Genomic DNA, 25796 nt, shown 5'->3' with positions numbered 1-25796 from the left:
TGAAGAAAGATAGGAGAACAACGTTGCCGATCCTCTGTCTTGTCTATGCCTTTATTGATGTAATATTAACTGTTCATTCTCGTTTAAAATAAGCAATTATATTTTGACCCCCTCTTAAAAGTGCAAAAACTAAGCTGATGAAGATCATCAAGCAGAGGCCACCTCGTTATCCGTCAGACCAGCTCTACATTGAGTTTGGTGTGTGATGGACGGACATAAGACAGCTCTACTCCTTGCAAATAATTTGCAGACTACACAAAAACCCGCAAAGCTTCCAACAACATAGGAACCACACAGTCATAACACAACAAACAGAAACCTTCTTTTTAGGAACGTGGCTAGGAAGGCAATATATGACACTTGAACCACCTAGCACCAAAACTCCACAATCTACTACTTCCTGCACAAATCAAGTCAATAGAAAACCCAAAAAGATTCATAACTGCCTCTGCCGGTAACAACTGCATTATTTCAACTGGAAGACATCATATAGAAAACGTAATCTCAAACAATATGTGAGCTCACTTACCCCCACCCACAATCTATTACTACTACAGTACTAACACCTACTCTAGTACATGGCGGGTTTCCCATAGTGAGTAGGTTAATTTCCAATAGAATTAAATTCCATATTTTTTATATTGTATTTTATTTTAGATATTTTGTACTTTTTGTTTTAATTGCTTGTTTGTATTTTTTTAAAGGAAATAAATTTATTTATTTATTATGAAAACATTAAATTCATCTTTGTTACACTGATTTAACGAATTTTTCTTAATTCAAAACTTTACTGATAGATATTACTACCAATTGATTGAGAAGAATATGTTTTCGGAATAATAAATGCTGTATGAATAAGCACCTAGTAAGTCCGTATTCAGATGTAAATGAATATATTGATTGTAAATTTCATGATTCACCAAATAAAGTCAAGTGTGACATGAGGATACATTTACTTTTTGGCGGTACGAAGTTCGCCGGGTAAGCTAGTAGATATATAAAAATGAATGTCTGTATGTTTGTTCCCTATAGACTTGAAAAAACGGCATGAAACTTTGGGAATCATATGTTTTGTGATTATTGAGGATGGTTTCTGACCAGAAATTTTAATAGGGGGCTAATAATGATTTATTAATCCATTTCACAGACCTATGTTTTCGTACTTGCCGGCCAAGCAGCTACCGAAGAACGGAAAGATGATCATGATTCAAGATCATGTTGTGATAATAATGATTTAGCATTTAAAGTTACCAGCTGTAATAAACAGGTTACCCGTGCTTAATACGGTAGTTTGGAGTTGAAGTGTAGTTGATTGGTACCAGCTGTAGATAAAGGTTCCTTAAAAGACCTATACAAATAATTATCAGTCCCCTATCATTAAGAAACTGTTGGAAATAAATTATTCACCTCATGAGAGTTGTTCATATTGCATTCATTAATTACTGAAGAATGACAGAATAATTTACAATTTTTTTTTTGGATTTATCTTAGTCTAGCTGATATTCATCCTAAAACGGAAGATGGAAATAATATGGAATTCTGTGTGATTCATCATAAATGTACATCACATAATTCCTGGGCCATCTATTGGCAATCAAAAACTATGAACTATATTCATCTTTGAAACACTAATTATTTAACCTATCTATTTTTGTTTAAATTCAACACTTTACTGATAGATATTACTATCAATTGATTGAGAAGAATATGTTTTCAGAATAATAAATGCTGTATGACTAAGAACATAGGAAGTAAGTCCGTATCGAGATGTAAATGAAAATATTGAATGTCAGATAAATTTCATGATTCACGAAATAAAGTCAAGTATGACTTGAGATACATTAAATTTTTGGCGGTACGAAGTTCACCGGGCCAGCTAGTCAATTATATTTTATTAAGCAAGAAATTATATTTTTAAATAATTTCATAATGGGTTTTCATATCAAGATTAAATATGTTGTTAATTAATTATTAATTCTACATTGTTATAAGACGATCTGGCAACACAGCAAAGCCAGAAAGATAGCACTATCCGCTTTGTTGAATGATAGACAAGGATAGCGATACCAGTGCTAATCAAATTAATCATGTAATTACATACATGTATTTGCCTACAAATATTTAGAATGTAAGTGAAACAGAAACAGCTGAACGTAAGATGCGCAAACACTGTAGTGAGGTCCACATTTGATTAACATTGGTGTTGCTATCCTTGTCTATTATTCCACAAAGCAGAAAGCGAATGTATCAAATCATAGTGTTGTGTATCAAGTTGAGATGATACTGTATCATATTGTGTTGATACTTTATCATGTTGTGGTTGTTCTTGTTCTATAGTGAGGTCCACGTTATAATGACAGTATTTGATTAACATTGGTGTTGCTATCCTTGTCTATCATTTAGGCAGATAGAGCTATCCTTTTCTATCGTTAGCAGATGATTTTTAACAATGTAGAAATTCAACTGATTAACAAAATAATCTATCTTAATTATAAAAATGTATTATTAAATCATTGAAAAGTATATTTTATGGACAAATAAAATAGAATTGATATTTTTAAAACACAAATGAACAGTTAATATCAGCTATCCTCTATAGAAGGGAAAGGCAAGGCAGAGAATCATCAACGCTGTTCTCCTATCTTTCTCCACTGTCATTATAACGTGGACATCACTATAGATAAATGTTTATGCAGTAGACTCTCAAATTGATTAAATACGAGTATTTCGGCCACACATTTTATAAATATCGTCACACAGATGAGGCTGCAATATAACAAGGCAAGAAATATGTTAGGATTAGGGATGGGTATCGAAAGACGAAACATCGATGTTTTGAACATAGATGTTTTTTTTCTCCTAAACATCGATAAGTGAAAAACATCGAACAGTAAACATCGATGTTTGATTCTGAAACATCGATGTATCGATACCCATCCCTAGTTAAGATTATTAAGGTAGGCCTACCTACCACGACATTGGAATACTTGAAAGATTGACGTCATAGCAACAACCACAGACCATAATATAAGCGACTATCAAGAGAGGACACTCACAATTGTCCTCTGACAATTGGCTAATTCTCACCAACCGCCGATTCTCAGCCAATCGGAGGACAATTGTGAGTGTCGGCCGATAAAGGCAGTTTCCATTACCTGACAAAAGTCGCTTAATTGAGCAATAGACTGCAAGCTGTAATTAATTAATTTGAGGTAATGGAAAGTGGTCTCAAGTAGTTATAGTGCCAGCTCGCCTCGCTCCAATGTGCGCCACCTTTGTGCTCTGTCAATAGTCTGCAGACGACAGTCAGTGCTTGCTTGCTATTGGCGCTCACAAAACACATTCAAATTAACGGGCAAACTACCACCACTTTTCTGCTCTCATTTTTTTCTAGTAAGTTCAATTTCAAATAAAATTATATTTAAACATCAATTATTATTCTTGTGAAACAAATGTACTGTACTCGTATTCTTAAGGGCTGGTTTCCGAGCTCGGCATTTGGCTTAGTTTAAAGAGCTAGACTTTAAACAGCTGGAGTAAGAAAATTGTCTTTCCGAAACGGGGCGTAGTCGTAGTCATTGTCAAAGTCACATTTGAATTGAATTTCAAAAAACTAGAAAATTAAACACAAAATAAAATGAAGAGAAAATAGTGTAAAGTTTCAGCTATTTTAAATTATTTAGGAATGTTTAATTTCGTCAAGGAAAAACGTTTTCAATTATAGAAATGAAAAAATGAAAACTGCTACTACGCCCCGTTTTGGAATAGTTATTTATGCAACTAGTGCACAAAGTGACAGTTTGTTGCACCGAAAGAAACGTTTACGCCCGAGCCGTAGGCGAGGGCGGAATGGTTTCTTGAGTGCAGCAATCGAACTTTGCGCACGTATTTCACATTAAATTTTTCCTACAGTTACCATTGAATATGAAAGGTGGGTAATTATGGGTAAAATTCTCTGAAATCCATCAAATGTTTTTCTGTATAATTTTATCATTAATAAAAACCTTAATTTATTTTAAATTGAGCAATAATAATTGAATTATAATGATTAGTATTTCAATTGAAAATTTATCTGACTGCTTAAAGGGGGTTTATCTAATGTAAGCATTGAAATGACTATAATCAAGGCACATAATGACAAGGCACCGCTGTTCTCCACTGCCATTATAACGTGGGCCTCACTATGAGTGCAGTTACCAACTTAATTTTGATTTTGCTGCACTGGTGCTCCATTAACCTACTAACTATTTTGCGTTGTCATGCTGCAAATCTGGAGTACGCAAAGTACTCACTTTGCGCACTAGTGCGGAAAAGTGATTCTTTGCGGCCTGCAATCAGTGCAGAAATGGTCACTTTTCAAGGTATCTGTAGGAAAAGTTAATTTTCTTACTCCAGCTGTTTAAAGTCTAGAACTTAGCTAAATGCCGGCCCTTAATGTAAGCACTTCATCTATGAAGAGGATAGCTATTTTTGGAAAAACTATAAATAATTCATACAAAATTACTTTTGATTTGGAGAGATATGCGGAGCAGAGAAATGGAGGGATATCAGCCAATTACAGTGATGAATAGAGTCATAGGTAGAAGCGCAGTTGCCAATTTGTCGATTATACTCAGTTGACTCAGTGCTTGCAGAGAGGAAACTTTGTATGCGTATCATGAGCACTTGAACACTCACTACAAGTGACTCAGTGCTTGCAGAGAGGAAACTTTGTATGCGTATCATGAGCACTTGAACACTCACTACAAGTTAGAGAACACTGGCCGCCGCTTTGGAACGGCAACATCCCCTCTACTTTTCTCTGCTCTGAATATCACTCAAAGTCAAAAGTAATTTTGTAAGAACTATAATTTTCAACGATTAGTGTATTAAAACGTCTAATTTGACATGAATTAGTCTGTGGCCACAATCACATTTCTTCACTAGCGAACACCGCTTCAATTCCCACAAGTGGGCAGCATTCAATGTAATGTGAGTATGCCGCCACAAGAGCTTCTTTTCACGCTCACTTCCATAAAAAGTTGATAATTAACGCGTGAAAACACTCAAACAGCGTACAGACAAGCTGTATTGAAACGTGAAAAGAATGCAGACTAACATTGAATACTACACTGAATAATATGCCACAACACTACTCAACATCCACAACGATAAGTAATAATGGAAGGAGTTGAATCCTTGGATAGGGGGGCGGGGCACTACATCTAATACCACTACTTCTAATTTCCACCATTATAATATGTGGTATTGGGGAAGGGAATCATAAGGCTACAGTTGAACACTCAGGAGCCGCCCCCCCCCACATGGAATATACCTTCAAAATAATAAACAAGTGGATAAAATAAAAAAGGAAACTACATGATAGTAAACATAAAATGTTAGTTTATTACTTACGAATAAAACATAAAATGAAAACAAAAACTACATGATTTTAAAAACAGAAAATGAGATTTAATTACTGATGAATAAAACATAAAATCAAAAGATGAACGTAAGATGAGGCCTACATCATAAAATGCCGAATAATTTGATAACATGGAAATAATGTGATTGAATGCCAGAGTTAATGTGACTGCCGCCAACTCGCGTTCCTGTAACACATGAAAGGGGCGACGACATTACGATCATGGTTGAATCGTCAACTCAATGCCAATCAACAAACCATGCTGAACCGTCCGTCTCATGCCAAATAGCCGTGCTCTCTCTCTCTCTCTCGCCCATCCAGTCAACAATAAAATTGTGAAAAATGACAAGAAAATGAATGATGAAATGAAATGATGGGGATCTTAAAGGCGCACCAAGACAAGCAAGCAACCAACAGTCACAACAGGAGAGAAAATCCACTGTCGTAAAGTGACTAGAAAGGACAATTTTTGATGAATAGGGACTGAAGACAAAATCATGCAGAAGAAGATTGAAAGGCAAAGCAGTCAAGTTTGTAAGCGAGGCATCAGAGTGGAACAAGCCAAGCCGAGAAGAGAATCAACAACCAAAGACTTTGGCCCGGTTGCACAAAAGCCGGTAAAATTTTAACCGTGATTAATTTAACGAGAACTAATCAGACGGCCTTTTTGATAGGACGACTTCTCTGATTGGTTCTCGTGGAATTAATTAATCACGGTTAAAATTTAATCGGCTTTTGTGCAACCGGCACTCATGGTGAAAAGTTAACAAGAAAAAGAAAGTTATAAACAAGAAATTAGGCAATCGACCTTTTGGAAAGTAGTCAATCTGAAACTATTCAAGCAAACCCTACTCCCATAAAAGTTAGCAATCTATAATAACAATTATTATTAATTGCATGCTAGTTTGAAATTCAACTCAATAATTAATTGCAAGCATCCAATTGTTAATCAAGTGCAAGTTAACGTGCAACATCAAACAATATTCAAATCCATTTTAAACAAGAACATTTTAGCCTACTAGTAGAATCTATAAGAATTGGTGTAAACGCAGCTTTAGAAAAATAAAGGCCAATGCCACACGAGGGTTTTTCAGACGAATCGGTAGGGCAGGAAGCTTTCTGGTTGGCTGATTAGGTTGGTGTTCGGCAATCAGCCGACTCGTCTCAAATTCAATCTATTCGCCGCCATGAAATTACAATCGAGGCATGTCAAGTAGCATCAACACAATTTTTGTGCTCAATCATAATTATCTCATTATAACGTTAAATAATTATTATGGAATAATAATTCACAACAACTTGAAAAATGTCGAAGGTAAATACAAGTATGGTTTATTCATTTTTGCTCGACTATAGTGAGGAGGTGAGGTGCACGTTACAATGACAGTGGCGAAAAATAGAACATCGTTGCAAATTCTCTGCCTTTTATAGAATATATCTGATAGAATAATAACTGTCCATTGTAGTTTAAAATCATCAATTATATTTTACTAGTCAAGAAAGAATATTTTTCAAATAAAATCTAATTATAAATTTTCATAAATGAGATTGAATATTATGTTAAATAGGCTTAATTATATTTCTACATTGTTGAAAAACGATCTGGCAACATTGCGGAACAAGAAAGGGAAACAGCTATTTGCTCTGTCAAATGATAAACAAGGATAGCAACACCAATGTTAATCAAATTCTGCCATTATAACGTGAACCTCACTATAGCATAAATTTAATGTTTTCTAGTTGAATTTACTCTCGACATTGACGAAATTAATTATTGTGTTATAAAAAAAAGAAACCTATAAGTTGCAAAAGTGATATTTTGTGTGGTGGGCGCGGCTCAAGTCTCAACTCATTTTATTCGAGCAAAAAGGTACTGCTGCACAAGTGTCTTGTAACAGAAATATCTAAAAATAAAATATTAAAGATGACTCACCACGCAATCCAGATGAATGGAGACTGCAACAGGGGATGAGAACTCACTTCGCGAGGCGACATAGTGAAGGTCTCAAGTGGTGAGAACTCACTTCGCTCGCTTGAATGTTCCGGAGACATGCAGTGATGATCTTCAACTTCTCCCTCGTTCTCTCCCATTCTGCTCACTGTAAAACGTAAACCACATCTATTAACTCTCAACATATCAACAACCAATAATAGTCAACTAAACGTTGTACAATAATCTTCATGATGTTGAGTAAGGAGGTATTTCAACTATTCAAACAATTCGTTAGCAGCTGCCAGGTTGAGGCGGCTTCAATCCATCAAAGCTTCGTCGATTGTTTGCACATTGACAAGTTGGATGAATCAAACGCTACTTGCAATAATTGTTGTTAAACTTTGTTGCACAAACACATTACATAAATAATTGTAATCAATTCAATGCAGTATAAGGAACATACAATTGAGATAAGGATTGTACAAAAGACATGACATTTGAATAAGCATAAATTCTATCAACATATTTAAAACATCCAAGTATAATATTATATTCTAAATATATATTACCAAGCAGATAAGAATTAGTAACAAGACTGTCGATTCAAGTGAATGTAATGTGTTAATTTTGAAATTGTTCAAAGTCTTCCATAAGAGAATTTAAAAGCTCTAGTTATTCTACTGAAAAATCTTATGTTTTGACTCAACACCTTTGTACTGCCGATCAGATATTATTATGAGTTTTTATAATTGACAATAATTGAAAAAAATTAAATTTTCAACAGCGCAGCAGCACTAACAGTCACAGTCAACATAATAACATGTATAGGCCTACCATTGAAATTATAAAATAAAAATCACAAAATGAAATATGACTGAACGTACCTGTTAGCAACTAGTCTAGTTCTTCATTCCACAGTCAAGAGTCCCCCTCCCTTATAATCCCCAACAACTGATCGTTCAACCTAAAAACATCAGGGAAACCATAAGATTGAAATTTACTCACAAATCACACCATCAGACTAGTAAAACAAATACTGTATAAATAACTACAAAATGTCTTTAGAATGATAGCAAAAGAGTAGAACACTGATTGAGAATAATTACTGTTGAAAATCAACGTTTATTATTATTATGGAGATCAAAATCCAAAACTTATTTCAGTAACATCATGTTTGTATCACTTTGTTCTGTTCAAACTCCACCGATTTATGGAGTTACAAATTATTGATGAAACCATTTCAATGAATTGTGTATAATTGACTCAATTAATGAACATGCGACACATCTCAATTCAATTTTCATTTCCCCTCCATAAGCCAACGTAGGCCTACTACAATTCAATTCCTGTTTCTTGAATTCATTGAATAGTTATCGCTATATAATTAGTGTATATGCCTGCAAATAAAGTAATCTACGTAAAGAAAACTAATCTTATCTATAACACAGAATCAATAGTGAAAATGAGAAAGTAAAATAAGTTATAGAAGCCTCACCTGTCAAGTGATGAGGTCATTGAAAGCTGTGGTCCATGACAGGATGCCGCTGACTGTGTCGTCGCTTCACACCTACAACACAACACAAAAACACACATTCAAATTTCGGAAAGTTCCCAATTGAATTTAAAATTATCAAACCAGCAATAAATCATGAAGAAATAATTTTCAAGATCTATAAATACGGTTCACATTTATGAAATTTGAATTAGTTTATTTGACGTTCTTGGGTGAGGATGATAAAGACTTAACACAAAGACTTAAGCGCGGGTTAATTACGCTAAAAACAGTGAACAGAACAGTTTCTAGTGCATTCCGAACCAAAGTAATTTGACAGTGGAAGTTAGTGGTACTGGCCAACTAACAGACGGTCCAACTAGAGCAACAAGCGATTTTACTTCAATGAATTAATAAATAACATCATTTGTTGAAAATATGATAAAATTATCAAAAATAGACTTGCAAGCTTTCATAGATAGGCTACTTTACGATTTGGAGAATAGTGAGGTCCACGTTATAATGGCGGTATTCGATTGACATTGGTGTTTTATCCTTGTCTATCATTCGATAAAGCAGATAGCGTTATCCTTTTCTAGCTTCGCAACGTTGCCAGATCGTTTTTCAACAATGTAGGTATATAATTAATCAACAAAATATTCAATCTCAGTTTTGAAAATTCATTTTTTAATAATTAATAAATATATTTCCTTGATGAATAAATTAGAATCAATTAGCCTATTCCAAACAATAATTAACAGTATATGACTAACAGCAATATTACATCAGATATACCGCTATCACCTATCAGCTATCCTCTATTCTTTAGGAGGCAATGACAAGGCAGAAAATCAGCAAAGCTGTTTGTCATCTTTCTCCACTGACATTATAGCGTGGACCTTACTTACTATACAATAGAATCATTTGAGCTGGATTGCCATACATCAGTAGGCCTATCAGTGTCTTCGTCCTCTTCAGAGAAAATATTGCCATGAGATTATAATGTTAACATCCAACTCAATAGCAACAAACATAAAATATTTTCAACATAGAGATATTTTCAATGAACCGGACACAGGACAATGTTACTGATATGTGGCTATCAAGATAAGTATGAATTAGTATGGGAATAAATTAGTAAATGAATAAATCGTAAAATAAAAAGTGAAAATCCCGCAAAGGCTTGCGTACGGAGATATGTCCACAGTATCAAATTCATCAGAAAACAACAAAGTTGAAAAAATATTATAAATAATTCACCATAGAATCAGACAGGACTATGATTTTATTTGAATTCATAAACTTACTCTTCGATATTGAAAACAAAAAACTAATATAAACACGCATCATAAAACTAAACGGAGGTAATGCCCTGACAAGCAGCCTAGTATCATAATTTCAAAATATATCAGAATCGGAATAACGGGAAATATTTACCCAAAAAGCAATAATCAATAATGAAAATAAAAGTGCGATATTGTGTTATCGTAAAACAACTAAATAAAACCTATACAGTGCTAGTATCAGATCATGTTATAATATTATTTAAATGACTATTATTTTTCAATCTCAACCAGTAAGAGCCTTGAAAAACACGGTACCAAATTTTAAAACCGGCTAGTGCTTATAAAAGATACATCGCTACAAAGCTTTATGAAATACAAATGAAATAGTGGACAAAATTGTTCGCAACGAAGATGAATAACACAAGAGATAAACCAAGAATTATTTACTTGGAAAGATTAATGTAGAAATAATTAACTTGAAACCTATTAATAATAATAGAGGAAGATGGAATGGGCTAGCCTAGTAGTATTTCACAAACCTGAGATGACACCACAAATCTTCAAAACCAAACTCACAACACTAATGTATCACCGAAATTCTATCAATTTATTCAACCCACTTCAATCTTCAAATAATAATTATTACATTTTTCAATATCAAATCCATCATTAATAATCATCACAAAGATAAGAACCAAAGGGCAAAACAAACTGAGAAAAGACAAAGTGAGAAGCACTGATGCAACAGGTAAACAAATAGAGTGGCACACTAGCGCTCTCCGCTAAATAGCGGCGCAGTGGAGAAACTCCGACGCTAGCTCTCCTCTACACCAATACTCATACTATCGTAACAAAAATTGAATTAGCGATGGGAAATTCGGATCACTTTACTGATACCGGTTAATCAGTCTCGTTCACTGTCACGACCCGTTCAAAAGATTATAAAAACTTAAAGCTATACATAGCATAAACAAGAAAAAAACTGTTGATGGGTGAACACGACGATTCTTTTCAACAGGTCTTTTAAATTGGTGTGATCCGGATTACTCGTTCACCTGACTGTTCCGTTCAATTTGAACGGATCATGACCGAACGACAAATTAAAAATTCGACCAGCAAAAAAAAACCATAAAAAGCCGATCGATTAAATTGACTTATATTTTCATTTTATTATAGAAGCTCAAAGAAAGACTTTCATCAAAACCCCACAGCAAATAACTATCACAGAATTAATAGGCTAATAATTCTGCAATACTTGAATTTTTCAACCATTACTAAAACTTTGAATTGAATCTCACTATACATCAAATTAGGAAGACTAGAAAAGTATAGAAAAGTATATGTTTCAACACAATCGAATAATTATCAATAACCTCATCAAATGAAATGAATTGATACTTCGAACAGCTAGGATTTTATAAGGCATTCATACCTTTATTGAAAACTGGATGAAGAAAATCACAGATCTCTCTCAACGTGACACAAAACTAGCCGATCTAATTTCACAACTTATTATCACACAACTCCAAAGTTATATCACAACAAATGAAAAGGAGTAATTAGAAAACAAATATACCATGAAACACTTCATAATTAACACAATTTCTATTCAAAAGCAATAAGACAAACATTGACAATATTGAGACGACTGACTAGCTGTAGAGTGTAGACTGACTAGACTGGGCTGATGCCTGATGGGCTCGCTCGACACTCGACAAGTTGAAACAAGCAATAGAGCTGCCTGCTACCAGACAAAGACAGAGTTGTCATTGTGACGTCCAAAACTACTTCTCTTGCCAACGGCAACCGACCAAATTTCAAAATGTCGCAAATATCAACCCAATTTTTCAAACCAGCCCAATAATAATTTCACTACCATACAAATACTTCCACTCATCTAAGAGCCTGTTTCTTAAGCAAATATGAATCCCCCAAATATTTTACGATTTTTAAAACACTTTCCAACCATTCGAGAAGCAATTTGATGGGAATCTGAGTGAAAATTGAAAAAAAACCGCTATACAAACAAACCATCGGGCATAGCCCTCTATGGAGCTGCCTGCTACCAGACAAAGACAGAGTTGTCATTGTGACGTCCAAAACTACTTCTCTTGCCAACGTCAATCAACCAAATTTCAAAATGTCGCAAATATCAACCTAATTTTTCAAACCACCCCAATAATAATTTCACTACTATACAAATACTTCCACTCATCTCAGAGCCTGTTTCTCATGCAAATATGAATCCCCCAATTATTTTACAATCTTTAAAACACTTTCCAACCATTCAAGAAGCAATTTGATGGGAATTTGAGTGAAAATTGAAAAAAATACAAAAAACCGCCATTAACCATCGGGCATAGAGGGAAATTCCCTTCTCCCTCCTTCATGCTACAATATTCCCTATTCGCCTAATGCAAAGGAAAGGATCATTTTATTCATCACTACACCGTCTAATAATTTTCGATTATCAAAATCAGAAACGATATTCCAGGTGAATTCCGAATCACCCGAGAATAAGGAAGATACAAATATCTTGATAAAATAATTAACCTACACATTTTGGTAGGCCTAGATTCCAAACAGCCAGTAATTTTAATTTGATAAAATAATATTGATAAGGAGAATAATGAAACTGTAACATCGGGTGGGTTCCGAACCACTGCTTCAAATCATTATAAAGAACAAAATTTATTATCTGGATATGCAGAAAATAAATTAGTGGTGTAACCGGTGGAGGTATTTTTAACCCTACACCACACCTGAAATCATTTCTGTAACCGGTGACATATTAGTCTCTATTTATTAATCTTCCAAATATGAAATATATAAAAATACATGTGGTTCGATAGTCATTCTTGCAGACTATACCACCGCTGGCCACCAATGTAAACGGAGGGGGGGGGTTGTTTCTTCTTTTCTATAATATTTGCTAAAATTATGCCAAAGTTTACTGCTATTAAATCATCTACCGGTATTTGAATCCTTGATTGGTTGGGAGCTTTTAGTGGATTCGTTCATTCAAATGCACAGATTATCATCATTATCTAATTGTCACCTATTTTAGCAACTAGCAACTACGAGCCAGGAACTTCAATGAAAAATACTAATACGCTTCAACTTCAGGTTTATTGAACTAATGAAACCTTATTAATAGGTAGAAAGAATTAATAAAAGTCAAGTAACATGTCAAATTTTCAAACAGAACAAAGTTATTCAGCAATCGATTCAGGTCAAGAAGACATACTCAATTTTCAATCTAAACATTTTGAGAACCTGCTAATTTGCTGCATTTAAATTTGGGCTTCGGTCATTCTATGAAATTAAATTTTGAGCTTAATAAGAAAAACAACAAAAGTTCGGCACTCACCATTTTAACAATATTAAAACTTGGACTCTTCAGAAACACTCACATACGCTTTAATAAAACTCGCTATACTTGAACTCACACGCACAAATAATTTCCTGATTCTACTCCTACTAACTCTATAAAATGTGGTTTCCTATTCAACTAGATAAAATTACTGATAACTGAAAACTTAACAATTTGTCCCTCTGAATGGGAAATGGGCCCATTCAGAGGACCGAGGCTCGCACACCGTTACATGATGTTTTTCGTTCACGTCTCAATACCAACTGTGGCCTTTTCACTGAAAATTATTCCCCCTCCACGAGCGTTGAGCACAACTTCCAGTGGAAAAGCCAAAGCAGCAAAAAGGTCAATGCTCGTACAATTTTCAAATACAGTGGCTTTTTCGACATGAAATTGAAACTCCACTTGGAAAATGCACGAAAATTGCTTTAATTTTGACAGCTAAGCAACAAGTTAGCAAATTCAAACAAGACAGAGTCAATAATTCTCACACTAAAAACGCAGGGTTCAACATACAGTTAGAATCAAAGTTCACTTCAGTTCAAAAACCTGAAAAACAATATAAGAAACACAAAAACAACTACAATAATACCCTCTCAATATCACACTATTACAGTGGTCTACTAAAAACCGCTTATTATTAATTGATTACGAACCGTATTGACCTACACGAAACTGAACCGATTTATTATTAATTTTCTATTCAATATCATGGGTTAAAAATAAAAAACAACTGACAAGCAATGAAAAAAGTTAAGCTTTTGATTGATGGTGCGTAGGCCTAAAATCTTGGGTGGATTCCGAACCAAAAACAATGGTTTCTAAAAAGTCAAAATACTAAACTAAAATAAATAAATCTACCGTGGTAGGTTTATTGGTATAACTTGCACGAAATTATATAACCTACAATTAAGCGATTAAAAATTCAAACAAACTTATCCTGAAATGAGCAGACCAATATCTCGAAAACAGTAAACATCATAAGATATAAGAATGAATTCTTCGATATCAACTGCAAATACTGTAGATGAAATCATGACTTTTTCTTTACAGCTTGGATCAAGGTGATCATAATACAATGGCCTGTTTTAATTACACATTGGTTGGCAGTATTCAATGAAAACCTACAGCTTTCAATTGCAGTCTAATTATCTAGTTATAATTATTTCCATCAGCTCCGTGAATGGAATTGGATGAAAGGCCTAGCCACCTACAATCAACAAATATTATCTGATGATCTTGAATTTATAACACAAGGAATGAGTTAAGATTGATTTATTTCCAAATTCATATCGAGAATAGGATGTCGGAAACAAATTATTTTCACCATGAGGAATCAGCTATGACTGATTGATCTTAAAATATATATCGAGACTAGGATTCTTTAAACACATCATTTTCACCAACACAAAACAGATCCTATTTACAGCACAAATCCCGGAATTAAATAAATATAGAACCATAAATTAAGTTAAAATATTCATGATAATAATCACTAATAAATCTACACATTATTTTTTCCGCCAAGTGTAAAGCCCACATGAGCTCAAAACTTGTGTGTTGGTATGATAATGACGAGGATGAGTGGACCTACAGCTTCAAGTGGGTTCCGAACCACCAGTAGCCTAATTATTACTTTCAACTAAATAATAATATAGCAAAGGGAAAGCACTAACATTATTTCATCAAGGAAACACCATTAGCATTCGAAGACAGTCTACACTCCAAACATAAAAGTTTGCGCAATCTCGCAATCTATTTCTGAAAATTTATTAAAATCTCAATGTACAAGAATTACTTGAACAGACAAGAACTAGGATCTACTACTATCTAGCCTATATTTTTCACTGTAATCTCCTAATATTTATAGAATAACTTTTTTATTTTGATAGCTTGATGATATACAATTCGAGAAACTTTGAAAAATATCACGAGTAAAAAGTTTATTTTTAGCTTTTGCACAGAGAACAGCATTCGACTTTCTTTCAATTTTACCGAGGATGGTTGTAGGCCTAACATTTCAGTTCTTCAAGATTCCAGTACGTCAAGTTTTCAATTCGTCATACTTCTAGTTTGTTATACTTTTCTTGAGTGGTCATAGATAAAAAATAGTGTATTCAACAGTTTTATCTCCTATCTTCTTATTCTTCTTCTATCGATATCTTCTCTCCTATAATATATTTATACTAGATATATCAAATTGTTTTTCTATTGCATATTATTACAGTGTTGTTAATATTTTCAATATCAGCAAGGAACTATGAAACTAAATTAAATCGATTTGTGCTTTAAACAGAAGGGTAACCTGCTAGTACATAACACATTTTTTTAATATATTCGCACGAGACTCAAGTCAAAACATGACTAACAAAATTCTACTACCCATGATTAAACTACTTCAAAATCTACTTTTCCAAAAAGCAATAACAGAAGACCGCAAAGGAATTTGCCCAGAATCAACCTCAAACTAATCTGCAGTCAAACTCAATCGATAAACTGAACAGCGCCAGTTTATTCGATTAATGATCAACTGCAAATTAGAATGAGATCAATACGCCTTTTCCCTTCAAGTTTGCAGTATTCCGAAATCACTTGTCTACGCTTAGACCTAGATGAATGTGAGGTACTAAAAACATCTAGGCTACTATTCTACATGAAATTAATGGTAGGGTGAGGGGGATGGTGTGCTACGTTAGTTCTAGAAAAAGATGGAGAGATTGGGCCTACTCTATTATTATAAGGTTCAACCTAATTCATGAATCAAACAGAATAATTCAATAAAACAGTTTTATTTTATTAGAAATTCACCTAGTTCCTACATTTTATAAAACAATAAATTCTATTTTTCAGAATTTCATTTCAATTTCTAGAGTTGTGTGCCGAACGAGAATGTTGGATAAACCAGAAATTCAATAAAACAAAATAATTCAATGAGATTTAGAGGATGGATTCTTCATGGTTTTGTTGATCTAGTAAAACCAAAATTTTATGAAAATATCAATTTTTAAGATAGTTATTCAATTTACTAAAAATAACTCAACTCAATGTTATTTTTAGTAAATTGAATAACTATCTTAAAAATTGATATTTTCAGAAAAATTTTGTTTAGGCGCTCATATCTTAAAAAGTAATGATCAGAAAAAAATGTTTTCCTGAGAAAACTTTTTCATTTTGATAGCTTGATGATATACAAATCAGAAAACTTTGAAAAATATCACGAGTAAAAAATTTACTTTTAACCTTAGCACAGCCTTAAATATTCTTATCGGAATCCTACATAATATATCAATAGATTACGTACTCAACTTAGCTCATAGCATTATTGAATATATTTTGTTCCTAAAAGCAAATCTTTATAAATAATTAGATAGAAATATCATTCAATTTTCAATTATTTCCAAATGAACTCAAAAAATACTTATACTTCAATTTAAGAATTTTGAACGCTAAGCTAACTTTGAAAGAATAGAGGACAAGAATAGTTGGCCCACTTAGCTCATAATTAAATGTAAATTCATTTTCAATAATTCCCCTAACAGCATATAGTGTGAATCAGTAAAAAGAAATATAAAAAATAATTTATGTTACAGTCTACAGACCAGAGAAAACTGGAACGTTTTATAAACTTGATAAAACTCAAGATTGTTTTATTCTATGCTACAGACCTAATATTCGTATCGGGATCCTACAGTCACATTATCAATTCAATAGATAGCCCACTTAGCTCACAGAAACTTACATTGAATATCATTCAATTTTCAATAATTTACCAATGAACTCAAGAATAACTCTAACTGCAATTATTCAACAATATTCTGAACCCAGCGATTAACTTTGAATAATAGATACCTGAAAGATAAGAATTAATTTCCTATTCAGCCTTATTCATAACATAATATTCATTTATGGGATAATGGGATTCCTATAAATTAATTATCAATTCAATAGTTGGCCTACTTAGCTCATATAAATTACCGTATTATTAAATATAATTTCATTTTCAATAATTGCTTTAAAAGCAAATAAGTTTAATTAGTAGAAAGAAATATCGAAAATAATTTACTATGAAAAACAGAACTGAGCCTCACTTTGAAATTAACGATCACAAAAACTTCAATCGTAAAACTGCATAGCCTACCGATCAAATGGCGATTATGAAAAAAAATGATTCGAGATAGATAATTATGCACGACTTAAGCCTCAAATTAGGGATGAAAACTATTGATAATCAATTGAGAGGATCACAAATCGACATAAATTGGAAGCAATGGGGGTGGAATAATACATGAAAACTGATGAAACAATTACGAAAATTTTCAAAGCTCACCTTCAAATCTTGAAATGGCTGCCTCTGTGTCGTCCGTAGGCTTGTCTCGGTATCAAACTTATTATCATTGTAGATTGAGTATAACCACTATTCATCACTTTTCACAACATCAAAACGTTAACACGAACAATAAATCTTCGATTTTTAGCACTGAATCGGGTAATTAATTGGTTTATTTAATTGAAATAATCACAAATTTCGGAGACTAAAATATGGAGACAAGCCTACACCAGGTACAGCCAGAGAAAGAGACAGAATTCGACTTGTTGGTCGTGCAGGTGAACAACCATTTTGGGTTTGAGACTAATTAAATTTAGTTAAAACTGGCAGAAACCCTCATCAATAACATCAAATACCTCCATTCAATCAATGCTGACAATTTGACTGTATTAAAGGTGATATATTTTGACTGCTTATGTCAAATTTCAACCTATCGTCGAAGGATGAAAAATACAGAAATTACATTATTTCACCAAAAATCACGGTTCAAACTGGTTTAAATTGAAAAGAAAGCTCACAAAACAAAAGAATTCATTATTATTGACCGAAATATTGAGTCCAGTTACTAAAAGAAGATTTCCATTCAATCAATGTTGACAATTTGACTACGTATATATTTTGACTACATAGGTCAAATTTCGACCTATTGTCGAAGGATCAAAAATATATAAATTAAACAATTTTACCAAAAACCACGGTTCAAACTAGTTTAAATTGAAAATAAAGCTCAAAAAACGATAAATTCATCAATATTGACCGAAATATTGAGTTCAGTTACCAAAATTAGCTCAAACTTGACTCAAATGACCCCCCCGAATAGACCCTCATAATAAAGAAATCGAGATAAATTATTCAAATTCAACTTGAAATAAAGGGTGAAGAATTTTAATTAGGAAGCATAAAGATTGATAAAAGTAATTAGCATCAATCACAATGGTGTATAAAATAAAAATATTATCCATGACGTTACCAATAACCTGTAAACAACAAACATACAAGCCTATATTTGTACCTGAAAAGGACAGTAAAATATGACTGCCTCCATGTTCGTATTTAATTAACTCGATTTGAAATCATGCAGATAAAAAATAAACTCAACAAAAAAGCGTCAAACAAGATACATAACTTACCTAAAATCCTAAGTTTTTCAATACAGTAGCCTACATACCACATCCCTAAATATACTGAATGTAGGCCTAAATGACATTGAATAGCATATTTCTACAGTAAAAATGTAGCTATAAGTTCCATCCAATACAATTCCCTACCTGCTTAATCAGATCTTGAAGAACCACATTCTCTAACAAATACAATGATATTTCTGATTTAAATCAATAAGATTTCAAAGGAACATGAATTATTGTAATTGACACGGTGGCGAAACAAGCCAAGCCTAGCTAACTGTTTGTACAAGTTCTCATCAACCAGCTATTCTATTCATATTCTTCATGAATGATAAATTATTATTCACGAAATAGCTATGTGCTATTCTATTCATATCCTTCATGGATGATAAATTATTATTCACGAAATAGCTATGTATCTTAAATTAAAATAATAAAATTAAAGTTGCAAACTAATCGGTAATATAGGCTGAATTCAAATAAGTTAGGCCGATATCAAAATTGCATTCATTCATTCGATATCATTTAATGATATCAGCATATGCATATGGTGAGACAGCAAAATACAAGGATACAGTATCTACCTATACAGTCAACAAAAATAGAACAAAAATTCAGTAAGCTAAAATACCTATCGGTATTGATATCGGTAATATTTAATAAGTGAGCAAGAACGCCATATAATTATAATTTATAATACGCCTACTTCAAGTAAAAAATGTCCTTCATAAGCTATAATATAATAAAGGAAAGAATTGGCTTATAGACCCTACACGTACGGGATAGGAAATTCACGAATATGACGCATCAACACGTCTGAACTACTGGTCTGATTAACTTGCAATTTTGCATATTGATTCTTAGTTTATCGAGGATTTATAGGCCTATTTCAAATTCATCAAGATTTCAGTAGGTCAAGTATTCAGTTTGTCGAGTTTTTATTATTAGACTCTTGCGAAGCACGGGCTACCAGCTAGTCTCAAATAATAGCCTATCTGTAATCTCCTACAATTGAGCAAGAACGCAGTGTCATTATAATTTATAAGCCTACTTCAATAAATATCCTTCATGCTCATAATATCGATAATATCCTTCATATCAATCATTAATAGCTTTGGTCAAGATTTCAGTAGGTCAAGTTTTTATTATTAGACCCTTGCGAAGCACGGGCTACCAGCTAGTCTCAAATAATAGTCTATCGGTAATCTCCAACAATTGAGCGAGAACGTAGTGTCATTATAATTTATAAGCCTACTTCAATGCCCACATCCTTCATGCTCATAATATCGATAATATAATATCCTTCATATCAATCATTAATAGCTTTGGTCAAGATTTCAGTAGGTCAAGTTTTTATTATTAGACCCTTGCGAAGCACGGGCTACCAGCTAGTCTCAAATAATAGCCTATCAGTAATCTCCTACAATTGAGCAAGAACGCAGTATCATTATAATTTATAAGCCTACTTCAATGCCCACATCCTTCATGCTCATAATATCGATAATATAATATCCTTCATATCAATCATTAATAGCTTTGGTCAAGATTTCAGTAGGTCAAGTTTTTATTGTTAGACCCTTGCGAAGCACGGGCTACCAGCTAGTCTCAAATAATAGTCTATCGGTAATCTCCAACAATTGAGCGAGAACAAAGTGTCATCATAATTTATAAGCCTACTCCAATGCCCACATCCTTCATGCTCATAATATCGATAATATAATATCCTTCATATCAATCATTAATAGCTTTGGTCAAGATTTCAGTAGGTCAAGTTTTTATTGTTAGACCCTTGCGAAGCACGGGCTACCAGCTAGTCTCAAATAATAGTCTATCGGTAATCTCCAACAATTGAGCGAGAACAAAGTGTCATCATAATTTATAAGCCTACTCCAAGTAAAAATATCCTTCATGCTCATAAATAATTATTAAAACAATATCAATCATTATTAGGTTTGGAGAAGCGATTGGTTTCTTGGTCGAGCCACAGAGGAAAGAATTCCGTGGTCGAGCTGACAAGCCATCGATAAAGTTAAGCTACATCCACCTGTTACTCCTGATGTAAGGGTGACCACTCAAGAGCCAAACTTCTCAAAAATACCATTCATGAGCCTAAAATCGCTCCCCAATATTTCGGAACACACCTAAAACTGTACTCTCATCATCATCATCATCATCATCATCGCCAACACTCATTACCCACGCACAAACCTAGAGCTCATGTGGCTTCTTCCTCAGGAATAAATTTGGCTACCTATATAATTATTATCTACCATCAAATATATCAACACAGTTTAATCGGTATAATCATAGAGAGTCAATTGGTGAGTCATGCATCGAAAATAGTTACCAGAATTATCCTCAGGAGAATAGAAAAACGAATTGATGAACAATTGTCTGAAGATCAGTTTGGCTTTAGAAAGGGTGTAGGGACAAGAGAAGCAATTCTGGCGCTGAGACAGGTGATAGAGAAGCAGATGAAGATAGGGAAACGCACATGCATAGCCTTTATTGACATTGAAAAAGCATTTGACAATGTAAGTTGGAACATCCTATTCAACATTCTTCACCAAATTGGGATAGACTACAGAGACCGAAGACTGATCTACAACATCTATAAACAAGAAATTGGAGTTATTAGGAGTGGAAATGAAGAGGAATCTGCACACATTCAAAAAGGGGTACGACAAGGATGCGCGCTATCCCCATACTTGTTCAATGTGTATATTCAAAAGGCAATCGACAGAGTGAGAGAAAAAGTTTGTACAGGAGTGAAAATTCATGGGGAAACGGTAGATATGCTTCGTTTTGCGGATGATATAGCAGTAATGGCAGAAAGTGAAGAGGAACTACAGAAAACACTGAATGAAATGGACAGAATAATGGAGGAAGAGTTTAGATTGAAAATAAACATCCGAAAGACCAAAGTGCTAATATGTTGCAGGACAGGAGAGAACAGCTCAGCAGTAAAGCTAAGGAATGAGGTAGTAAATGAAGTGAAGGAGTTCAATTACCTGGGTAGCAAAATCACAAGTGATGGAAGAAGCTGCAAGGACATTGCCAGCAGAATTGCCCAGGCTAAGATTGCCTTCAATAAGAAGAAAAATCTATTCACCTCAAAAAACATAAGTCTCGACGTAAGAAAAAACATGTTGAAAACGTATGTATGGAGTACTGCAACATATGGAAGTGAGGCGTGGACAATGGGGGTGAGAGAGGAAAGAAGATTGGCTGCATTCGAGGCATGGTGCTACAGAAGAATGATGAAGATCAGTTGGAGAGATATGATTACAAATGAGCAAGTTTTTGAAAGAGTGGGAGAGAACCGGAACTTCTTGAAGTGGATCAAGCAAAGAAGAGCACAGCTGATTGGCCACATCATCAGACGTGACACTCTACTGACAAGGATAATGGAGGGAATGGTTGAGGGAAGGAATATGAGAGGAAGACCTAGGCTGGAGTATATGAAACAATTGCTACGGGATATGAGATGTGGATCATACTACGAGCTGAAGCGGAAAGCGGACGACAGAAAAGCATGGAGAGCTGCTGCCAACCAGCCCTACGGCTGTTAACCCAAGAGAGAGAGAGAATCATAGAGAAACAATAGCGTAAGTAGATATCCCACGGTATAGGGCGTTTATGTTGCAACTTTTACTGTTATCTCAGCCGATTTCTGTCGATGTTTACTGTTTTGTTGGGGTGACAGTGTATGAACGGCACAGTATGAGAGACTACGAGCGTCCCACAGCTTCACGGGAAAGAACTATGTGGACTATCGGCTTGAGATAATAGTAAAAGTTGCGACATAAACGTCCTATACCATGGGATATCTACTTACGCTATAATAATAATTATTATCTACAAGGGAACGAAGGGAAACAAAAATGAAACCAATAAGAGCTTGTAACGCTAAGCAAATGATATTACAAAGTCAATAGAATGTTATTGAAATGGTCCTACCTTTTGACTTCAGATACTGCTGTTGTAGATGAGATGAATATTAATCCTACCTTTTCCAGAAAACAATGTGAATCGTTGAATTGCTGCTTGAAGAGTTGAAGTGTTGTGCTTACAAGTAATGTAGGCTATTGTAGTTAAAAACTTTACACAACACATTCACTGGTTCACTTTATTCACCATCATTCAAAGCAGTAAATTAATAACTTCAAACTCGCATATTTTATTTTACAAAAGCTGTTATTCAACCGGTGGCCACTTAATCTTGAACCTAACGACCTACTAACATACACCAGAGACAAAATAAATAAACTACAGTATCTTCATGCATTCACTGTGCAACGTATTGAAATTAAAACTGAAGAGTGAAGACACTGAAGAAGAGGTGAAGACTGGGTGAAGACTGATGACTGAACGTACAACGGTAACAAAAACAATCAAAATAGTTGTCTGTCTAGTTCAACAAAATGTCAACTGCTACTGCATAGCAGCACTATACGGATAAGTGGAGGTGGAAGACGTTTCATCCAGATGGCGGCATATTCAAAACTTTCAGTTACACAAGTACAAGAAATTACACTGTGGAAAAATCCTCTCAAAACAAGCTAAACCGCACATTATTCTTTTCTCAATGAGAGAAAACATTAGAGAGGGGAAGGATATCAGACGAGAAACAATGGAGGATATCTCACTTATCAATTCTAGCCTCCTGTGGGTTGGGGGAGCTTTGAGTCGAACATCGTACAGTACTCAAGAATGTGTTGAAAACCAGAATTCACCCACAGTATCCCTGCTTGTCGTAGGAGGCGATTAAAAGGGGACCCCAAGGCAACTCCAGAAGTTGCCTTGCCTTCAAACCCACGGGATCTGCTCCATCAGGGCAGTTTCGGAGGGGCAAAAAGAAAAACCCAAGAGACAAGAGATGGGTGAAACTCCAAGCACAAATGTAGGTCAAGAGGCACAGTCGAGGGTGACCAGGTGCCCTAGAGGCAACTTGGCCACCCCTTCCTCAGCGGAAGGACCTTCAAAGAAGGCCAGGAATGGAACTAAGTTGGGTCACGAGGACTAATCAGTCTGAAGAGACTGCCAAGCATATCACACTGGATTGCGTCAAGCTACCAGGTGATGAATGGGATGTTAGTATAGTGAAAAACTCCTGGTTCTTGTAAAGGACACAGGTATTGGTTTGCCTAACTAACATACTACTTGGGAACACAATAAGCTTCGGTTGACGTGTGGGGTTCTTTGAACCTTTGGATCCTTAGTAAAGTAAATTCGTATGGCTTTTGTTGGTGGGGAGTCCCTTGCTGGAAAGGTCCCCCCGCCTGAATATATAATTTAAGCCGTCAATGGGCCTTACGACTGTCATACTTCAGCCGGGACCGACTATTTCCCTTGAATCCGTCCCTCAGAAGACAATAAACAATATCAATTCTAGTAAATGGACAAACAAAAATGTTTAATTTACAGTTTAGGCTACCGGTAACTCACTACTGTACAGTACAATACTCGCTACTGAAATGAGCATTTGAAACTTGTCACTTGAGCTGTGATACTTTAAATACCGTAATTGATTATTGTTTCTTGGGCCCGATTTACATTAGGACACCAGCCAGCACAACAGAGGCTGTGTCACGGTCACTCAGTAGTGGGACACCAGATTCGACGCAAGTGGTGTCCGTGTGTGAAGCAAAAGCTGGAGGATACCAGTGAGACACCAGGAATGGTTGCCGGTCCGCTACTGATGAGACACCAGTGGGTCACCAATTTCACTAGAATGTGGTGGTGTCCCGGAATGGTGTCCCTAGGAATATGAAGAAGTAACACCATGCAATTCTCTTGGAAGCTTTTGGTGTCTCAGGGTGATGTCCCAATCAATACTATAATGCAAAATGAAGACAATAAGAAGTACCGTAGGTTAACTATTCTCTTGGACAGTTATTTTGATGTCTCTGCGTGGTGTCCTAATCTATCATAATATAATAAAGGAAAGAACTGGCTTATAAACGTACGGGATAGGAAATTCACGAATGACGCATCATCACGTCTAAACTACTGGACTGATCAACTTGAGATTTTGCAAATATAGATTCTATTTATCGAGGATGGTTATAGGCTTATTTCAAATTCTTCAAGATCTCATTAGGTCCAGTTTTTCAAGGTTTTAATTAGCTCCTTGCGGAGCACGGGTTACCTGCTAGTATAATAATGCATGACTTTTGTAATATAATACAATACAGAATGTTCATTCTGTATATTCAACGTCTTCAACCTGGTTTTCTTTGACAAACTGCATGTAGCCTAGGCCTTATTGTATATTTTTACAGTTGGAAATTACTAATAGCCCCAGGCTTTGAATGCTCAAAAAAGGGTATAGGGACAAAAGGCTTTTGTAGTTAAATTCTTCACATAACACATTCGCCAGTTTACTTTATTCACCATCATTCAAAGCAGTAAATAGCTTCCAACTCGCATAGATTATTGACAAACGCTATAAATTCAACAGGTGACCGTATAAAACTACTGGTTACGTCAGATGAGCGATTTTGGGGGTTAGCAGTCCACCGAGCAATCCACTGTTCAGAATATCTATAAGGATAGGCAGACGCTATGACAAGGAGGAAAAATGTACAATTCCAACAAGTTCTATCAATCATCTGCATTTCTTCAAGTGAATTATCAACACTACTGCAAATAGATAAGTATCCCACAGATATCAAGAAGATTTAAGTTCAACTTCACATCTGTAGCATTCTACATCTACAGGCTATCACAAATTTCAAGTTTATGCCAATCTACAATCGTTATAGTTAGCCATTAAGCGAAATGGCTTCCATATTTTCTTCACATAACAGATTCCATCAACAGAGCTCAGAATCTACATTTAAACTTTAGGCGCT

The 25796-nt window shown here is 34.6% G+C and overlaps 1 protein-coding gene and 1 long non-coding RNA gene across 8 annotated transcripts in view; one reads left to right on the top strand and one right to left on the bottom strand.

Moving 5' to 3' along the window:
- LOC111056978 overlaps window positions 1-25796 on the top strand; it is a 486313-nt gene that overhangs the window by 30078 nt on the left and 430439 nt on the right. The window lies entirely within an intron of this gene.
- On the bottom strand, window positions 5363-23298 carry LOC111057784. 4 transcript variants are annotated; one of them, XR_005572736.1, is made up of 5 exons: window positions 22950-23298; window positions 8833-8904; window positions 8222-8301; window positions 7338-7503; window positions 5363-5591 (listed from the first exon to the last, which is right to left on the bottom strand). It is a non-coding gene; the product is annotated as an uncharacterized LOC111057784 (long non-coding RNA). The 4 variants fall into 4 exon arrangements; XR_005572738.1 differs by lacking the exon at window positions 22950-23298 and adding an exon at window positions 22900-22914; XR_005572735.1 differs by lacking the exon at window positions 22950-23298 and adding an exon at window positions 17816-18061.

Source organism: Nilaparvata lugens, chromosome 13, assembly GCF_014356525.2.
Source record: "Nilaparvata lugens isolate BPH chromosome 13, ASM1435652v1, whole genome shotgun sequence".
NCBI lineage: Eukaryota > Metazoa > Arthropoda > Insecta > Hemiptera > Delphacidae > Nilaparvata > Nilaparvata lugens.
This window is presented reverse-complemented; position numbering and strand designations above follow the sequence as displayed.